The 18,541-nt window shown below is 45.3% G+C and overlaps 1 long non-coding RNA gene across 1 annotated transcript in view; it reads left to right on the top strand.

Moving 5' to 3' along the window:
* The first annotated feature begins 3,653 nt into the window (after positions 1-3,653).
* The window catches only part of LOC144106849 (uncharacterized), a 117,864-nt gene continuing 102,976 nt past the window's right edge, over positions 3,654-18,541 (top strand). The window contains exon 1 of the long non-coding RNA XR_013309136.1: positions 3,654-4,011. This is a non-coding gene — a long non-coding RNA (uncharacterized LOC144106849). The remainder of the gene's footprint in view (positions 4,012-18,541) is intronic.

Raw genomic sequence — 18,541 nt, 5'->3', positions numbered from 1 at the left:
GTAGCACACCTTACGTAGGGCTTCGAGTGCTTCTTTCCACACCTAGATGTAGCCTTGGCACCGCTGCTAACATTGGGGTACATCTTGGACAATTTGCACTCCTCAAGTAGGGCTCAAGTTGCACTCATCAAGTCGGAATCAGCACTCCTCAAGTCGTGCCCTCACATGATGCGGGCGAGTTTCCAGGGTAAGGTGAATAGACTGCGTAAAGCAGGCTTCCCTACCCACGTCTTGCTGCCGTGACCGAGCCACTGCTGAAAAAACTTAAAGGTAAGCCAAAGGGGCAACGCCTGAAAGAATACTTCGGCGAAGCCGAACCAGTGGTGATACCGTACATTCACAAGGTGTCCCACAATTTAAAACGAGTTGGCAACAAGTACGTACTCCCCATGGTCTTCTCCGCCCCCTGCAAATTGGCCAAGATGAGCCCCAAGGTTAGAAGCGATGCCAAGGCTAAATCTGGGCGTGGAAAGAAGCACTCGAAGCCCTGCGTAAGGTGTGCCACGGGAGTGGTCTACGAGATCCCCCTTGCATGTGGCAAGCTGTACGTCGGCCAGACTGGACGCTGCGTAAACGAGCGTGCAGGGGAACATAAAAGGTATTTAGTAAACACATCAAATTTGCCCGAAAACCTACCCGCCCATTCCCCCTCCTGCATTGATAAAAAGGAAAAGAAACTGTGAACCACGACTTGGCGAGATTAAAATCCTAGCTAGACACAAAGATTGATTAGCTCGGGAACTGGCAGAAGCCTTTTTTATCAAAGAGAGAGGTGGCATGTGCGTCCGCACCACTTCTATCTCCCTACGAGAAAGTGGGTATAGATTGCTAAAGAATACGCGATATCGAGTAGGTTTGGTTGGAGTGTATTTTTTGGTGTTGTTTTGTCCCTTTCTTTTTTTCTTTTTACCATGTAATAAATGCGCCTGCGTTCACCTTCTTCGCGCTATATATATGCAACATGTGGCTTTCAATAAACTTAGGGTCAGCGCCCGTCAGGTCTGGTCTTTCTGTGTGCTTGTGTAAAAATTAGCGCCGTTTTTACTTTTGTTACACGTTGTCACTAGTTTGCGAGCATGCGGTTTTGGCAGAACTGGAGCACATATATGTGGTTTTGAAAAAGGTGCAGTTTTATAATTATTTTCGACCGTGTGGAAGATGTTCAAAAGGCACCAAAGAGCGCAAGTGTGGTCTGCAGGAGCGGCTTCAATGAGGAGTTTTACGATCGCCGTACGGTAAACACGGTAACTGCTATGCCGTACGGCGAATGCTGGTAGGCAAGCCAGCCAATGGTCACAACGGCAACGCGTTGCCGTATTTTCCGTAGTCCCTGAGACAGTCTCCTTTTGTGCATTAGGGACGTCATTGACAATTATGGTGCCGTTCGCTTTCAGAACGCAGCCGGCATGTCGGTGGAGAACTTTTTAGAATTGTTATTAGCCTACCTCGAATCCACGTATACAGAGTGGGAAGGTCGAAGTTTTATTCAGAAGAAGGGCATTTGTATAGGTTCCTGCATTGCCCCAATTTTGAGTGATTTCTTTTTAGCTATGCATGACAGAGAACTAAATGACCGCTTAAATGGCACAGCTGTTGCAGCTGTTTCTCGCTTTGTGGATGACTATCTAGTTTTGCTCACCTGTGGGCGCGAAGCCTTTAGTAGGGAAGTGTCCAAAGTTCGAGGTGTATTTTCTGATGTTCTTGCCCCTTTGGAAGTAACTCATGAAGTTCCTGTAGAGGACACAATCAGATTTCTAGACTTGAGCCTGCAGTTTTCACCTTGCAGTGTGTGCTGGTCTTTCGAGCCTAGGGCTAATATACCGTTGCTACCTTATAGTTCCGCGCACTCGAAGCTTGTTAAAAGAGGAATTGTCATGTCAAGCTTCAGGAGTGCACTTACAAAATCCTGTCGACATAAAACCGCACGCAGCTTTAGCAACCAAGTAGGGAGGCTTACTGCTTGTGGCTATCCGCTTCATGTTCTTTCTTCTGTGGCCGATGTTTTGTTGAAGAAACTGAAATGCTCCCCGAGTCCTGAATGTCAAACAAGTAAGCCAGTAGCAGCTATTCCCTACATCCACAAGATATCACATAATTTGAAAAGTGTTGGTAAAAGAGTCGGAGTGGATGTTGTTTTTTCGGCTTCCATTAAGTTATCAAGTTTGTGCTTGCGTGTCAACAATCCAAGGAAAACTATCCCCGTTTGCACGAAAAATCATGAGCGCAAATTCGGGAAGTGTCAAAAAAATGTCGTGTATTCTATTCCATTGACTTGTAATAGGTTTTATATTGGCCAGACAGGACAGTGCTTAAATGATAGGCTCAGGCAGCACCGCAACAATGTAGATAATAAAGAGTCCCGTAACCTCAGCATGCACTGTCGTGAGTGCGAGTGCACCCCACAGTTTGAATTTTGCAGAGTTGTGGATAGGAACAGAGATAAGCTGTGCCGCGAAATAATCGAGGCTTCGAACATCAAGACGTATGGTGACACATGTGTAAGCGCTCCATCAGTGTCTATCTCAAAAAGAACTTCGCTTCCTGAATCGCACATTTTAGCTTGTGTTGGCTTGCAGAATCCCAGTGCATGAATGAGCTCTTTGCTTTGTTTTCCTTTTTGGTGCCTGAATGTATTTATACGTGCAGCGTGCCAAATAAATGTCAGTTGTTAGTTCAGCGCTGTGTCGTCCGTTTCTTTCTCGGCTCTCTTCTTTGGCTTTCGGCCTTGCGCTGCTTCAAATCAAACTACAAATACTAATACAGCACACACAGCACACACAGCACAGTAATAAGAGCACAGCACAGCAGTAAGCACAGCGTCACGAACAACCAGCGGAACTGTCCAGGCACAGATCAGAGACCGCGTTCAGCCCAGAGCACGCACGAGCGACCGAGCGTTCGGCGCTCGAGGTTCGGAGTGTTCGGCGCTCGGGCTTCGTAGTGTTCGGCGCTTCTCGTCGTCTTCTTCGTTTAGCGCCAGCCTCTGAAGATTCTAAAGCCCGTGTCCAGTCTTGCAATTCCGCCCGGGCGAAAGGGCGCCATCCTGGCGGCCTAGGGCAATGTGACGACGGCGGGGTCGTAGTAAGGTTTGAGGCGGGTCGTGTGGACAATTTCGCCGCCTCGGCGGCGATGATCAGGGGATGGCGTAAGGGGTTCGATGAGGTAATTGACGGCGGATGTCTGCTGAAGAATACGGTACACACTAAACACGAATGACACGAGATGGGAGGCTTATCAGTGTTCGTCCGCTTTAAAACACCGCATCGCCAGACGAGAACACCGGTAAAACGGCGCACATGATATCATAAACACCGTAACAACACCAGCTAGAACTGACGGTGTGCTAATGAGGTCCGCAATCGTTCATCAGCCGTCTCTAACGGAGTGGTTGTCGCCATTCGGAGCCTTCCGAACGGTGTAGAAAAAACACCGTACGGCAACTGAGACGGAGCGAGGTCGAATTCCTGCTGCTGTTCAAAAGAACGAGCCTGTGGAACTGTGTACCTTTATCTGTTTCGCTTAGTTCCGGAACGAAGCAGCAAGTTTTGGTTTCGGTCGAGATGCAATCGACAGCAGGCGGCGCAAATGATCAGAAGACGGCGAGAGAGTCGTTACTCGTGAGTGCGGACCTAGCGCTAGGCCTAGCAGCGCCAGCGGGGCCGTCTCGGATTGCGTCGCAGAATTGAGCGCGGCGGGTTGTCTGCAGCCTCTCTTGGAACGGATATCGTGAGCGGCGACTTCGCGCTTGACACTGCTGCTTTTCGATGCGCGACGGGGAAAGGAAATATGGACGCTTAACCGAGTTCACTGAAGTGGATATCGTAAACGACGGCTGAGCTTGCCCCTTCGCTCTGGTTTGCGAATGGCGGTATGGCGCCGTTGTGAGCGAATTGAGACAAGCGCTGGCTTTGCCGCGCCCTTGGCCAGCGGGAGGGAAATTTCTACCTCGACACTGCTGCCCGGAAGGATATTTTTGAATACCTGCCGTCTCACATCCGTCTCGCCGTCATGGTAAGTGATTCTGCGTCTTAACTATCGTTGTACGATACAGACGGGAGCAGGTTTGTGTGGAGCGCTGAAGCACTGTGCTGCGGAATGGAGCAAAACATTAGCGCAGTTTTCTTAACGACGCGCTGCCAGTTTATGGGTTGTTTTATATGACTATGCGCCAGCGCTTGAGCACCTGCATTGTCAGTCAATCCCACTGCCTGCGATATAAGTTCGCCTTCATTCCGCAAAGCACCGCACCAGCGCTCTGTACAAGTCTGCTTGCGCCTGCACTGATGTACACCTTGCAAGCGGCTGTAGGTTTTCGGCATTGTTATTTTAGTGCCCTCCGAAGCATTTGGGTAATTTTAGTTTGGATATGAGCAGCATTTTTGGCCAGTCTTAATTTCATGCAGGTACGCAGAACGAGGTATGCGGCATCGCTATTAACATACAAAAAATCAGGATGCATTTTCTAAAATGCCATGGTTCCCCACAAAAAACATAATTTTGCTTACCGTGCGCATCGCAGCAAATGAATATGATCAAAGCTTCTGAAGCCCATACTTGTATTCTGCCGTCATAGATTCGGCCGCCACATTTAGAATTCCAATCTGATTATTTGTTGCTTTCAGTCAATGGCGCAATCGGTCACTGGAACACGAGTGAAAGCGAGAAAGCAACGGCTGTCAGTTCTTGCCTTATGTTCTGCGGTTCGTTGCGGCATAACTTCGATGGGTGCAGTATAAACGTGCTGTCACTATTTGTGAAAATATAACAGCTGCTTTAATTTCAAAGCATCACATGCTTCATTGCCATGCTCACCTATCATTATTGGAGTCAATAATTCGAACGACATGCATTATATTCATAATGATTTGTTTCGTATCAAACCCGACTGGACATTGTTCTATACAGGTTCTAATCTATGAAGAACTCCAAGGTTGCATCAGTTTAATTTACAAGCTGTACCAAACAGTTCAGAGCTATGTCGCAAAGAAAGATGCCCCCTGCAACACTTGGAGGTATATTTGTGCAAATTATTGTTGGACATAGGCAGGAACTGAAATCTTTGTACGAAAATAGCAGCTCAGTGTTTATCTGAGCATCTGATGACTACCTTTTTTGGCACAGAATTTACTCAGATTTAAGCATTGAAGTCACGAGCCTTAGCAAAGCTTGGGTTTTGTGAATTTTTTTTTAGAAAGGGGCTGGCACAGAGCCCTGGTGTTTCGTTATCTTGCAAAGAGGCGGGATGCAAACAGTGACAGTAAGGAACTGCTGACACCCAAGGAATTTTCTTTAAAATTCAGGCATAGTTACTTGTGCAATTTGGAAAAAAGACAATAGTAGCAATAAGGAGCCAGTGTAGCTGCTGCAACTGTGCTCAGTTCTGGAAATAGAGTACTTTCATGACTAAACCAGGTACAGCGTACTGACATGCTGTTATTTTGGGATTTGAATTTTTACTGTCATGCGTGTTCGCTACCATTCTTTTCAAATAACCAATAATCCAATGTTGAGACGGTTGTGGTTTCTTTAGACTTGCACAAAACTATGGAGAGGCGATCACCATTATTTGGTTTTGCGACTGTGGTTTTTTCATTTTATTGACAAATGGTAATGAGGTCTGGATACGGTGCAGCTATTTTTTATTTTCAGTTGGAAAAGAGTGTTTTGTGTTGTAGTCTTCGATGGCATCCAATTATTGTGGAGTGCTACTTCACAAGCTGTGTATAATGGCGATATACACTTTGAACAACACCATACCAGTTTTGTATCTTTAGGTCTTCATTATACGCACGCAAATATGATTCATGGGGAGTACTGATTGTTGCTTCCTGGGCTGTTATAGGTGCTCAAAATGTGATTCCCTAGAGAACATTTGCTTCTTCGATGCTCAGCAAAAATTCCTGTAGTCGCCATATGTATCAAATGTCACGGATAAAGCGAGAGTGGTAGCTTTCGTGTGCAGCTGTACCTTTCAAATACGTACTTTGTATCATGCTCCCTTATGAGCAGTGGCTCACCATTGTCTCTTTAGCCTCTAGTTCGATTACAGTTAGGCTGTTGCTGCACTGGTTGCAATTAAATGAGATTGAGCAGCTCAGTGGTCTTATAGCTAGAATATGGTTTTCAAATCTTTGGCAGGGAGGCCATTGCAGCATTTTGTTTTACTTTTGCATAGTTGTGGTGGCCCACTAAATGTGATCATGGCTCTAATGGACAAATCATATATACAGTCGCACCTCTGTAATATGGACACTGGTTTCCGAGCAAAATTCTCGCAAAGTGATTGATCCATACTAACGAATCATGAATGAAAAAGTTTTCATACAAAACTTGTCACCAAGGTCTCCTGCACATAGTGGACCTCTTCGATTTTCTACGCTCGGGCAGCCCGCTGGCTGCCAGCAAGTTAGCCCCTGACAGGAAAACGCGTCATGGTCACGTGAGCTGGCAGCCACCGGAAACCGTAAGGAAAGTTTCGAGCAGCGGGATCGCGCGTCGGCGTCGTCTGCTGCGTCGTCTGCTGATCACTTTCATCAGGTCGAGCGAAGAGGTAGCTGCACTTGCTGCGCTCACCGATTCTGTTGACCGGAGTGAGACCGTTGACTGAAGCGAAGATGACGACGGTGACGAGTGCGTCGTGCTTGTCTTGGCGGCTCATGTAGAGAGGCAGGACCGCCACAGGGTCCCACTCTATGTGGAGCGAGTCGTTCCCACATATTTAGAATTTGAATTCCGGAAGCTCTTTCGTATTTCGCGAAGCTTGTGCGCAGATATCACTGGCGAATTTGAGGCATCGGCCTTCTACCCGGAAGGATGTCGAGGACGGCGCCAGGTGTCTGCTCACAAGACAATGCTAATCGCCCTGACCTACATCGGAACTCAAACAACGATGTACCAGATCGCCGACAAATTTGATGTCAGTGAGTCGACGGTACACGCGGCAATAAGCCGCATCTTGGATTTCTTGTTTTCGATAAGCAAGAGGGAGATATGCTGGCCGGACCCCGACGAGCGACAGCGCAGCAAGGCAGCTTTCTGCCAGATCGGCCGTCGCGGACGAGTGCTGCCGGACGTCATCGGGGCCATCGACGGATGCCATGTCCGCATTGCTCGACCCTCGGAGTCGGAGGAAAGCTATTATAATAAAAAAAAAGTTTCATTCGATCATACTCCAGGGGGTCTGCAATGCTGACATGGTCTTCATTGACGTCTTCATCGGCTTCCCCGGCCGCGCGCACGACTCCAGGGTTCTCCGCGAGAGCTTCCTTTTCAAAGACGGAGAGTCTAAATGCGAAGGTGAGTTAAAGAACTTCTTATTGTTACGTCACTAATGCGTGTTTAATACATGCATTATGCGCGGAAGAGAGTTAAGAAAACTGAAAGCGGTGCGCGCATATATGCAAGAGATCGATCAATCGTCTCGATCGTTCCCGCTTGCTTAATTAATTTAACCAAGCTGAACTGTGAGCAACAGCTATAGATATATTGATGCTCGGAATGACGAGTTTGCAGATATCTACATATGCTACGGTCGGTCATATACGCCGGAGGTTCTCGTTAATTTTTATTTCTTACGTACATATAATATATTTTATTTATTTATTTTACAGGTACTGCCAGCCTTATTATCAGGCCTTAGGCAGGAGTGGACAACACAAGTCAACAAATTCAGAAACAGCAAAATCAGCAAACAAGATACAGGACGCTGAATGATAAATCAGAACAAAAACAAAAACACAAGATAGTATTTACAACATGAGTGTCATTTTGATGAGGGGGAGCCACATGTCACTCAGGACTTACGCGCAAGTGCGCAGAGGAATGAGGAAACCGTTGGGCAGTCAACTGTGTCGGCGGATAATGCATTCCAATCGCAAATAGTGCGCGGAAAATAGGAATTTTTAAATGCGTCCGTCCTGCACGAAAAATCCAGGACTTTTTTGGTGTGATATGAGCGCGTAGATCGGCGGTTAGCTGGCAGAATGTATGAACTTTTGTCTATTCCCAATTGGTTATGATAGAGTAAATAGAAAAATTTCATCCTATCCCGGTAACGTCTGAATGTGAGACTTTCCAGTTCTGCAGCTTCTAGAAGTAATGATGGGGACGTGCGCCAGCTGTATGAGTTAAAGATGAACCTAGCTGATTTTCTTTGAACTTTCTCAAGTTTGGTAATATTAGACTGTGTATGTGGATCCCATACAATCGCGGCATACTCTAGGACGGGTCGGATAAATGTTTTGTAGGCTAGGATTTTAATTTCAGGTGAAGCGTTCCCTAACGTACGCCTTAAAAAGCCAAGTTTCTTCATTGCTCTATTGTAGGTGTGTGTTACATGTTCATTCCACCTAAATCTGATGAAATTATTACTCCCAATTATTTGTAACTGGAAACGACAGATAAGCACTGGTTGTTAATGTTATAAGCAAATGATAACGGGTTCTTTTTGCGTGTAACGGTCATTGCCACAGTCTTTTTAAGATTAATAGTCATTTGCCATTTCGTGCACCAAGTTTGTATTTTAGATAGGGAAGTGTTTAAAACTGCCTGGTCGTTCGCACTACGTATTTCATGATATAGGACGCAGTCGTCTGCGAAAAGTCTGATCTTGACGTGAATGTCACTGACGATATCATTTATGAAGATCAGAAAGAATAGCGGACCTAAAACTGAGCCTTGTGGAATGCCTGAGTTTACGTTTGCGGAAGAAGAAGCTGCATCATTAACTTGAACACATTGCTTTCGTAAGGACAGGTATTCCCCAATCCAGTTAATTAAGGTGTTGTTCTTTAGTACGGGTCTTAGTTTCAGCAGTAATTTGGAGTGAGAGACGCGGTCAAATGCTTTTTCGAAATCGAGGAAAATTATGTCGACTTGGCTTTGCTTATCTAAAGCTGCTGCTAAATCATGAACTGTTTCTACGAGCTGAGTTGCGGTAGAAAACCCTAGCCTAAACCCATGTTGTCTGGTATCAATTAATGCGTTGGCATTCAGAAAGACGGATATGTGTTTGAATATTATATGTTCGAGCAATTTAGCACAAGTGCAAAGTAAAGAAATTGGCCTGTATGACGTGACGAGGGACGGATTTTCTGTTTTTGGTATGGGAACGATCTTTGCGTGCTTCCATTCGGTTGGGAGTTTCGCGCTTGTTAATGACTTCTTGAATATTAAAGTTAGATATCTTGAACACCACTCGGCGTAACGGAAAAGAAATGCATCCGGAATCCCATCAGGTCCAGGCGATTTTTTGGTGTCTAGATTGAGCAAAAGCGCCAACACCCCTTCCTGAGTAATAGTGACGTCAGCAATTGGCAGAATGTGTTCATAAACAGGAAAGTGTGGGCTGATACCATCGTCATGCGTGAACACCGAGCAGAAGTACTGGTTAAGCGCATCTGCGACATTTGCACTGTCAGAGATAAAAGTATCACCGATGCAGAGTTTGGGTGCAACTTTCGTTTTCGGCGATAAGTGCTGCCAGAACTTCTCCGGGGAAGAGAGCAGAAAGTTTTTGAGCGTTATTTTCTGGAAATGATCTTTTGCGTTTTTTATTTTTTCAGCTAAAGATAAACGTAAGCCAAGCAATCTGTTACAAGTGGAAATAGTGGGGCGTAGTTTGTGTTGTTTTCTTGCCTTTTTTAGCTTACGTTCTAACCGCACGATTTCTTTTGTTACCCAGGGATTCCGTTTCTGCAGCACTTTTCGCTTCACCGGAACAAACTTTTGCACACATTCTAATACAAGGCATTTGAAGGAACACCACAGGTCATCAATTGAATGTTCATTTGATCCACACATAACTTGAAATGTAGAAAACGAGCTCTCCAGTGCATCAAGTACATCAGTATCATTGGCACGCGAGAAAATAGGGACGGTTCTTTCTAGTTTTTCAATATGTGAATCGAAGTTTACTTCCAAAGTTAGGTAAACCATTTTGTGGTCTGATATGCCTTCGAACACCTGAACCTGTGGGCTTCTGCGAATAACAGCGGCATTTGCAAGGTAAAGGTCCAAAATTGACAATGTGTTATTGTGAACACGGGTAGGTTCTTTGACAAGCTGGGTAAGGTTGTGGAGAACAACTATATCAACGAAAGGCTCAGAAGCACTTGAAAGGGGCTCGGGAAAATCATTCCAATTAATTCGCGCAGGCGGATACCTTTTGGGCGACGCTGCTTATCCGTTGCTGCCGTGGCTGCTGCCGCCGTACCGCCAGTCCACGACCAACTGGCAGCCTTGGGTGACGGCATTTAACAATGCGCACAGTCTGCAGCGCGTTGTTGTGGAGGGCAGCTTCGGCCTGCTGAAGGCGCGGTTTCAGCGGCTCCTTTACATCGACGTCGCAAGGATAAGCCAGGCGGTGCACATTGTGCTGGCAGCTTGCGTGCTGCACAACAAGGCAAGAAGGCGCGGCGACGCGATGGAAATGCTGGAAGAGGTGGACAGCGGAACCAACGTGTCGCCAACCGAGCCTGCCGACGACGACGAAGAGTGTGCTGTCTCGGCAGGAACTTTGCGCGACAGCGTGGCTCAGAGACTGTAATCGTGAAGTATATATGCCTCCTGTGTATGCCTTCCTTCCTTCGTTTTTTCATTGCTTGAGTTTATATTATAATGCATGCATTGTGAGCTTCCATCACTCTTTTACATTTAAAGATAAAATTAAGGCTGAAAGCATAGAAATTGAATTATTTGCTTTCAGCTAAAATATATGTTAGCGTTATGTATATATATATGTTGCCTGTTGGGACTATAAATGAAGCAACGCAATTGGCACTGTGATGATTGACTTGCAGCCTTTCAACCTTTTCTTTAAATGTAATGGAGTGGTCTTCCTAGATTTTTTTGCCAAGAGTATTAAATTTTTGTCCTTTTCATTTCTGTACTTTTGTATTTGCATGCCATTTCTGTCTTTTTTTTACATTGAAATATTCTTAATATACACTGCAGATAGATGATGTGGTGAAGAATGACGTATTGTTAATTGCAACTGCGCTTTAATTAAATGGCTGTGACCGTTCTTTCTTACTTTATATCAAAAGATATGGTTTTACCGCATCACAGTAATATCCCAGGTGTTGATTTGCTAATGGGAATTGCTTTTTCTGTGGTTTTATTTGTCCCAGAAGGACCAGTTTTTTTTTTTAGTGTATATATGGTCCTAATAGGGCATCAGCTGATTTTGTGCTGGGCTCATCTTCTGGTCCGTACTGCGAACTTCTGGCTGAAGTGGGATTTGCTAGCTCCTGCTCAGAACTTTTTGTTGTTGAATTGGCAGCCTTTTCTGTCGTTGATGTTCCTGAACCGTGCGCTAACAAAATTTTTTAGCTGAATCTCATGATTTTTCATGCAATAAATTGCATAAATAGTACTTAATTTGAAAAAAAACTTTGCTTATTTATTAACCATACTCCACTAACACCTGTGGCCTGCCCTTAATGAGGGAGTATATCATGAGCCCATGGTAAATGAATGTGAGCTGTATAAGTTTCTGATATATGTTGTGTGTATTGCAACGCTTTGTTGTTGGTGGACCTATGTTTGAAGCTCTGTGTTCTCACTATAGGCAAATCTATCTGTGTGGTCCTGCAGGATGGCACATTTTAGTGTAGGTTAATTTCTTCTGTTCTCTTCAGTTCTTGGAGTATGCTACTGCCTGCCACCTGCTTAATGTAGCAAGAGATATTGGTACACAAAATGATGTTCATGTGTGATGCTTGTGAAATAAATTTTCGTGCGTAAATCATGCAGAGTATCCTTTCAGTTTTGTCTCCATATATGCTTGCATTCTTCCCCCTGGACAATAAATGACAAGAGGCAGTGTGTAAGCTAAACTGCTGGAATATGAGACCGGTGTGCGACAGAGAAATTTTAGACAGTTATGCTCTACAAGTAATCAGAATGTATATTCAACTAAACACCGAGATCTTATTACATATGGTTGCAGAAGATGAAGCATTAGGATTATTTAAAGTACACACATATTGAAATTCAATATAATTGAGGATAAAAGACTAATTTACAAGTGTGCGTATACACGTGCACTTGCAGCCAATTAGTGGAAATATATGGAACCATACAGATAACGGGTGCATATCGTATATGAGACGCCCGTGTCTCATATGTACTATGCATCCGTTAATTATCTCGTGAACCGCGTCTCACGCGTGTGTACGGGACGCTCGGAGCGCGCATGCCGATAGGATCGAGCCGAAACCCAGAGGTGCGAACGAAACAGGCGTCGTTAGCGGTCGCTGAGCCTGCAAGAGAAAAAAAAGCAAATATATACAATACAGCTGTACCCGCCGCGCGAACGAAAAGATATAAGCGCGCTAACGAGTTTGAGAGAGATAACGGCGCGCCCGTTTGAGACGCCACGCAGAACTGCCGAAATTTGCGATATGATATCCGAAGCGCGGCCATCGTCGTTCGAAAAACAAATCGGGAGCGTCCGCTGAACCTGCAAGACACGCAACAAAGATAAATACGGCTGATTCAAGAATAGATATATCGTAGACGCCGCAAGAAGAGAAGGTTACCAGCTGCAAGCCAGCGTACAAGAGCACTCATGCATGCATGCAGTTTAGAGAGATGCCGGCGTGAACATAGTAAAATAAAATACGACCGGAAACCAACCTATCTTCTCAAGTAATCAAGAGAGGAAACAACGCTTCGCGCGAGACGCCGCGCGGAGATGCCGAAATAGGAAGCGTCAGTTGAAACGAGTAAACAGGATGCGGCTCGGAGATTCCACTCGAAATAAGATACGGTTAGGAAAACAGCACCGATACGAACGCGAACGCCGTTTCTGCGCCCTAGCTATTAACCACCCAAGCTGTCGCGAATGCGCCTCCCTCCATTTTGTCGTCTGCTAGCCGCCAGAGCGGAGAGCTGTGGAACTAGCAGACGACGCTGCCAGCACAAAATCGTCCTGGCGAGTCTGGCTGCCAGCTGGCAGCCCGAAACCGCCCAGCCAGAGAAAATCGAACGCGTTCTGGGTAGCCACCGGAAGTGGGCGGAGCAGCCCGAGAAAATCGAGCGCCTGGCGGCGCGCTCTGGTAGCCCGCGGGCTGCCTGCGGGCTGCCAGAGGTGGATAATCGAAGAGGCCCAGTGGTGGGCAATGAAGTTGAAGCTAGAGAGTGTTGATAGCTCCAAGTACATTAGCCTGGTTACCATTATCTTTAAAAATCGGTCAGTGACATGTTTGAACCTCGAATTTCTTTTACTTTATTCTTGAAAAAATTGGGTTGAGCATGGTTTTTCTATGTAAAATTTCTAACTTTGAGGAGGGGAGACCACCCCCTCAAGAATTCATCCCTAGGATAGTGTAGTCATATTGTGCATTATACTGAAATGCGACAGTATCTTTTTGCACTTCTACAAGTGTTAGAAATGTCAGTGATTTTTCGTTTTTAATTTTGCTGGACCAAGCACTTACATCATGCCTCCTCACCCATCAAAACGTAGTTTTTCTGTTCATTGGCCATCACTCTGTAGTGAAAACCTCATCGCTTCTGTGGGGATTCTGCGGTTTGCAGCCTTCTGGGTGTTCCGTCTGGAAAATCTAAAGAAGGCAGTCTGTCTGCTGACGTTTCGTGAGAGTGTTTTTAGATACTGTGTTTAAAATAAACCACGCTTCGATGGTTTTGAGCTCATCAGTTTTTAAAAACCACTTTGTCTTTCCTTCACAGCTGCCTCTTCTATCTGCCTGTACATGTTTGACATGTCTAATTTTTTAGTCCTGTTTGGAATACTGGTAGTGGAACACATACTGTGCTGCTATAACTTATCAATGTTAACATGATACAGTTGGCCAGAGCGAAGAAAAAGGAAAACTATCAGCATGAATCTGTGAGAAAACTGATGTATAGCCTTTGTCAAAAGTACAGAGCCAAAGGGTTTGGCTTCTAAGCCGTGTAATAAGGCCTCTGAGCATCCATGGATGTCCAACATTCACAGTGGTCAGGGCAAGATTTTTTGTACCTTCAAGAGATCTGGAATGCGAGCGATGCACAACAAGGCTCAGAAGCGAATTCCTTGGGCTCTGAACTTCGACAAATGCTGTACTCGCATTATGTGACAGCATGGAAAGACATGACAAAGAGGAACAGCAACATTTCGTTGACCCTAAGAATAATCACCCCACTGGTTTCTTGTCCCTGCATGGGCTAATCATAGTTTTTATCTTTTTGCATCTAGCTCGGACAGCTTCCTGGGAGCACTGTCAGCATTTTGTAATTTTTTTATGTTTTAATAGACTTCCCGTTTTGCCACATGACACATTTACTAGCATTTATACATATCCTTTAATTAGAAAAAAAACAATGGTGATAATGGATTTTAGTGAACAATTAGGTTTTCAAGCAAATATGTGCTTAGACACAGGTCTTCAGAAATTCAATTACTTATTTAATCACAAAGTTACTAGTCCTTAGTCTGATCAGTTGCCTTGGGAACTTTTCTGGAATTTTTCTTCACTTCGTCCTAAAGTGAAAATGATGAATGCCTTTCTCCCGATGAAACAGAATGCATGTGTCCTTAGCGCTTTGACCTTAGCCCATGCGTTTTTGCTTTGCTTCTAGTGCGCACAGTCACGTAATACAGGTGGACTAATTCCTTGTGTTTCAGCATTAGTCGTTATTTGTTAGCTAGATTTAAAAGCGTGTGCATGTGTTTCTGAATTTTATTTTTTTCCATATAAGTTATGAGTGCTGCATTTTATATGCGACAGGCTCCTTCAAATATGTGGCTTGCATATCTTTCCGGGCACATAAACTTTCTCTAGAGCATAGGCCTCCATATATTGAGTGTAAAGTTTTGTTTTGTGTTCTTTTTATGTGATTGTGTGTTAAATTGAATGTATTGTATACGTTTTCTAAGGTTATGTTCATCCTATGTGTTTCTCAAGAACAAACACAAACATTAGAGGTTGGATACCTGTGATACTTTACTGTAGATTTAGTAGGCTGCTTCAGGATGTCTGTTTAGTATTTCTTTTACTGTAGTTTGTAATCTGCATCTTGAAGTTAGCCACTTGGAATTAGCCACTGTGAATTGTCTGGTGCATAATATTTTTTTAGCTAATCTTATCTGACAGCACCAGTTAGCCTGAAGTGTAGTGAAGAAGTTTTCAAGTCAACTCTGCATTGTTTTTTGAAGATTTGCTATTGTATCGTTTTGATTACTTTTAGGTGCTGATTTCAAGTTGGTCCCTATGTCTGATACCTGTCCAAGAATTGTAGTTTTAAATGTTGTTTATTGTCCTCCATTTAAAAAATACAATTGTAATCTACAGGTCTTTGTGACCTTTTCTTTACTTTACGCAGGCTCTTCAATTTCGTTTCAATTGAATAAGCCTGACATGTTAAGCAGCCTTTTAATGCTGCTGGTGTTAATATTTCAGATACGTGCGTAGGTTAGTAACTGACATTTTTGATAATCCAGTGCTATTTGTAGGGGTGGTCTGTGTAATTCAGTATTTTCGAACATCCAATGGAATGAATAAGTCGCATGCACAAGTTAAATTGCGAACAGTGTTTTGAAGACGTGCTAGTAACAATGTTCTGCAAAGTGCTTAAAACTGCAGTCTCGGAAAAAAACTGTCTAACAAACTTACACAGCTACCTTGCACTATAAAGGCAAAATCCAAGAACTATATTTTTGTTCGAAAATAAAGCCACGGAGCACCAGCTATATGCAATATTTTTGTGTAATCTTTACGGCGAATCCTAACTTTATCGATTTTGAGGACTTATAGACTGGATGAAAATAGTGAACGAAAAATATTTTCAATGCGCAAGTGGAGCACGGAATTCAAAATTCTCATTAAAAAGGTTCATTATGGACTTCAAAAATAAGTGACAGTAATGAACGGATTTTAAGGATGCAATATGCAAATGCATTCTTTTTAAAAACTTCTAAAGGCAGAGAGATGGCAAACATTATTTGTGTAATGTGGAGCTGCCCGCAACTGGCTTGTGCACCATTCACGTTCTTTAACTTCAGGGATTCGGTGTTTGGACCAGAGTGAAGAGATGGTATACTTTTACGAGAAGAAAAATGTGTTGCAGGAATTTGGCACGTAGATCCGTTACCACGGTCTTGTTTTCAGTTTCATTGCCTGTCGTCTCCCGAACTCTGCTTTTCTTGCCCATTGCGAACCACCCCGTCAATATACCTTCGGCTAGCGCCGGATCCATGGTTTGTGCATTTTTCACAGAAGTGCCGTATACACAGCGGAGTCAGATTAAAGATGTTTCCTTGCCTCCGCCGCTGGTCTCGTTTTGATTCCGCGATGTACGGCAGTACGCTGCGACGTGACTGCGACGTCGTGTGTATGCATGGCGCCACGATCGTGCAACGCAGGCATCCAGGAGGAGGTGAAGACAGCGCTCCGATGAACTTTGTATCCAGTGTTCTTGCCCTGTTCCTTACAGTACTACTTCGTAATGGCATGGACGGAACGGGGCTTGTTGTTGTATCTAAACATTAAAGTTCGATTGGGCTTTGTTCATGAATACAAAGCGCATTCGAACCTGATTATTGTGATTAAAGAACTAGCACCGTTACGCCTATATAGTTCTAGTTCTAGTAGCCTTGTAAGAAATGGAGGCGAAATTCTAGAGGCCCGTGTGCTGTGCGATGCCAGTGCACGTTAAAGAACCCCAGGCGGTCGAAATTTCCGGAGCACTTCACTACGGCGTCCCTCATAGCCTGAGTCGCTTTGGGACGTTAAACCCCCATAAACCAAACCAAACCTTGTAAGAAAGAGCAAAAATGCAATATAGAAAAACGGAGCGCTGTCATCACCTCCTCCTCCTAGATGCCGGCGTTGCGAAATCTTGGCGCCTGCATAAACACGACACCGCAGCCACCGCTCAGCGTATCGCCGCGGTTGAAACCTCCCATTGCTAACCAGAAGTGCATCGTATTTTTTGTGTAAAAATCTACAACAAATATACTCCCACTGTCAACCGCAAGTGCTTCGCATTTTTGGTGTAAAAATCTACACCCAATCTGCTTCCTTCGCCAACCGTAAGACCTCCGTATTTTTTGGTGTTGAAATCTACCTCAAGTTTAAAGGTGTATATCGAAACTCGATTTGCGAGGACGCTAGAGGGCAAGCCAAAAACACCCATCTGGGTTGATTTGTGTTTAGTGTGTAGGGTCCCTGGTACTTGCTAACAAGTTTGGAGGAAAGGCCGGGACCTGAGGAGGGTACCCAGAGCCAGACCAGAGTCAGGAAGATAAGCGGGAAGAAGTGCAGGGGGATCACGGGTGCTTTTCTGCTGCTCCTGGGCGTGAGAAGTGAAGGACCGGGCAAACTGTCGGCATTCTTCGGCATAAGTGGCGGCTTGAGAAAGAGTTGTAAATTCGGAAGCATCGGGGCGGTAAGGTAGAATAGTTTCCATTGTGCAAGAAGGCTCACGGCCGTACAGAAGAAAGTACGGAGAGAATCCGGTGGTGGCTTGAGCAGCGGAGTTATAAACGTTTGTGACAAAAGGGAGAACGCGGTCCCAGTTACAATGATCGGACGCAACATACATGGCCAGCATGTCGCCGAGGGTACGATCAAAACGCTCAACCATGCCATTTGTCTGGGGATGGTTGGCGGAGCTGGTGCGGTGATCAACGTTGCATTCCTGGAGGAGAGCGTCGACAACTTCTGAGAGGAAGGCCGGACCTCGATCACTGAGCAGCTCTTTGGGCGCACCATGGCGAAGAATGATGCGATGGAGAATGAAGGATGCAATGTCGTGGGCTGTAGCGGATGGTAATGGCGATGTTTCAGCGAAACGTGTAAAGTGGTCGATGGCAACGATGATCCAGCGGTTCCCGGTTGATGTGCTTGGAAGAGGGCCGTAGAGGTCGATGCCAACACGCTCGAAGGGCTGTACTGGGCAAGGCAGCGGCTGCATTGCAGCGGCGGGTCGGCGAGGTGGATGTTTTCGTCGCTGGTATGCGGTGCAGGACTGAACGAACTGGCGGACGTAACGGGCTATCCCACGCCAGTAGTACCACTGTCGTAGACGGGTGAAAGTCATCATCGTGGTAGGAAGAGCAAATGAAGGCGCGCAGATGTGTCAAAATGACGAGAAGCCACTTGCGACCATCCGGGAGATAGTTGCGGCGGTAAAGGAGCTCGTCTCGGATGGCGAAATTGTGGGACTGACGACAGAGAGCACGGGAAGGAGGTCGAGACGATTGGCCAGATAGGAGATCAAAAAGGCAAGTGATCCATGGGTCTTTGCGTTGCTCGGAAGCCATATCAGCGAACTCAAACTTCAAAGAAGGCAGAGCGCATATACAAGGCGCTGCTTAAGATGGTACAGGGGAATGTGAGAGGGCGTCAGCATCGGCATGTTTGCGGCCCGAACGATAGATAACGCGAATGTCGTACTCTTGGAGTCACAGAGCCCATCGCGCCAGTCGACCAGAGGGATCTTTCAAAGAGGACAGCCAGCAGAGGGCGTGGTGATTGGTGACAACATACATGGCTAGGTGGCTTGAGCCACCGCCCGATGTAAAGGGTTCAGC

This window comes from Amblyomma americanum, chromosome 10 (assembly GCF_052857255.1).
Source record: "Amblyomma americanum isolate KBUSLIRL-KWMA chromosome 10, ASM5285725v1, whole genome shotgun sequence".
NCBI lineage: Eukaryota > Metazoa > Arthropoda > Arachnida > Ixodida > Ixodidae > Amblyomma > Amblyomma americanum.
The sequence above is the reverse complement of the archived record's forward strand: the minus strand, read 5'-3'. Positions and strand labels throughout refer to the sequence as shown.